This window comes from Amblyomma americanum, chromosome 8 (genome assembly GCF_052857255.1).
Source record: "Amblyomma americanum isolate KBUSLIRL-KWMA chromosome 8, ASM5285725v1, whole genome shotgun sequence".
In the NCBI taxonomy this organism is placed as follows: domain Eukaryota; kingdom Metazoa; phylum Arthropoda; class Arachnida; order Ixodida; family Ixodidae; genus Amblyomma; species Amblyomma americanum.
Genome location: NC_135504.1, coordinates 109,245,881 through 109,248,242, shown reverse-complemented (window position 1 = coordinate 109,248,242; position 2,362 = coordinate 109,245,881). Strand labels below are relative to the sequence as shown.

The 2,362-nt window shown below is 49.7% G+C and overlaps 1 pseudogene; it reads left to right on the top strand.

The window, feature by feature from the left end:
- The first annotated feature begins 775 nt into the window (after positions 1–775).
- On the top strand, positions 776–1,982 carry LOC144102668 (uncharacterized; annotated as a pseudogene).
- Positions 1,983–2,362: the final 380 nt, after the last annotated feature.

Sequence of the window (2,362 nt, the reverse complement as noted above, 5' to 3'; positions counted from 1 at the left end):
ATAGCTTAACGGGGGTCTCGGTTCTGGCAGTCTTCATGCCATAGGTAGCATAAGAGGGCTCTCGCACAGTTTCTGCCCTCGCCTTTAGATGACGTTCTACGTCACACTTGCGGTATTACAGGACGTGCTGCGTCTACCGCTATGGACGAGGGTGGCGCTGGTGAACACCCTCAAGGTTCGGTTACACGCAAAACATAAATACCCACGAAAGCAGCAGATTGGACAGCCGTCGCAGTAGCTCACTTGGTAAAGAGCACCGGACGCGATATTCGGAGGTCGTGGGTTCGGATCCCACCGGCGGCATCGTTGTTTTTTCTGCTGCTTTATAAGTAATTTTCTTTAAAAGCAATTGATTGGCACTACAAATAAAAAAAAGAAAACATCCTTTATGCAACTTGGTTTCGGTGACTGTTGGTTTCCTTAATATATATATATATATATATATATATATATATATATATATATATATATATATATATATATATATATATATATATATATATATATATATATATATATATATATATATTGTAACATGCTTTGCGTAGACGACAAAGGAGAGGAGATCAGAAGCGTAGAGAAAAAGGAAGCTGGTCGGTCTGATCGGTTTGAGCTCTGCGCCCCGTCGCTAAATCTCTTAAATAAGCACCCCAGACTCACTCAGTGCCTGCTGAGTACGTAACAGTTGTGGTGGACGTTGCTGGGTATCACCACGGATTCCATTGTTCCTCGAAGCAGCCGCAGAGTTGTCGGATTGCCACCACTTCCACTGGATATGCCTCAGGACGGCGGCGCCGAGCAAGCAGCACCCGCGGCGGGCCACTGGCAGCATCACCGCGAACCGCGCACCTTTGCTGGAAGGTCCGATGAAGACGTCGACGAGTGGTTGACTAATTACGAGCGGGTGAGTCGCTATAACGGCTGGGATGCCAGAGTGAGGCTAGCCAACGTCGTATTTTTTTTTGGAAGCGACAACGCTGATTTGGTTTGATAACCATGAAGACTCTCTTACCACGTGGGAACGTTTTATAGAAGAGATAAAGAATTGTTTTGGTGACGGCTCTGCCAAAAAGAAACGCGCCGAACAGACGTTGCTTCAACGGGCCCAATTACCTGGTGAGACTTGAACCATGTACATTGAAGAAATCGTAAAGTTGTGCAGGCTAGTGAACCCGCGGAGGTCTGAAGACGATAAGGTCGGACATTTACTTAAAGGGATTGCTGAAGATGTATACAACTTCCTTATTAGCAAAGACAGCTTGAAGTCGACGGCCGACGTCATCAAGCATTGCAGAGCGTTCGAGGCTTTGAAGCTTCGTCGTATTGTGCCAAAATTTGGGCGCCTGGCGAATATCACCTCCAACGCCAGCGTTGACGTCGCTGCTCCAGTGTCAATGGCTGACATGATTCGCCAAATTGTGCGCGAGGAACTCCTCCGGTATCAAGACCCCGTGCGCCGGGATGACGCCCAGCAAGATGGTTGTGCATTGCAGGCAGAGCCCGCAACACCATCTACTTTTTGGGTTCCAGCTGGCGTTTCGCAGAACTTCGCCGATCGGAAACCCCGCGAGGTACAGTCTGCCTACCAGTCTGTGGGAAGACGGCGTGCCTACACAGGCGACTTGGCGCGACAACAGCCTCGAGATGATTACAACCAACGTTCTGACCACGCTTGGCAAGCATCATACGTTGATCGCTGGCGCCCGCCACCTGTGTGTTACCGCTGTGGCATGACCGGACATATATCCCGATACTGCCGCCGACGAGGCCCGATGCAACCAGACCGTCGCCTGTGGCCGAACACTTCCCTCAACCCCAATGCGGCAATTAAGCACCCAACGCCAACATCCTCTTGGGGTAGCTACCGTGCGGCATTGCTGCGAAACACCTCGCCTGCCTCCGACCGCAGCCTGACACCACCATCTTCACGTCAACGACGCTCACCATCTCCTCGACGCCGCTCGCCTCCTCCAAGAAACTAGACGGCGCGGCCGATGGAGGTGAGGCCGCCGGCGAGTCGATATCATCAATCCCTCTTCCCGTGTTTATGTTAAAGAACAAACTTGAAGTGCTTATCGACGGAATTCGAACTATGGTGTTAGTAGATACCGGTGCGACAGTATATATAATGAGTTTGAACTTCAAGAATAGTTTGGGTCGAAAAGATGTTTGGTTGGGATCGGGCTGTGGTGTTTCGGGGTGTTAAGGGTGAAACATTAGTTCCTCTTGGTGTCTGTTCTGCGAACGTTATTATCGGTGGTCAAGTGTTCAGGACTGAATTTGCTGTGCTATCACGTTCCACACATGACGTTATACTTGGAATTCACTTTTTGCAGCAGTGCGGTGCCACATTAGACTGTCG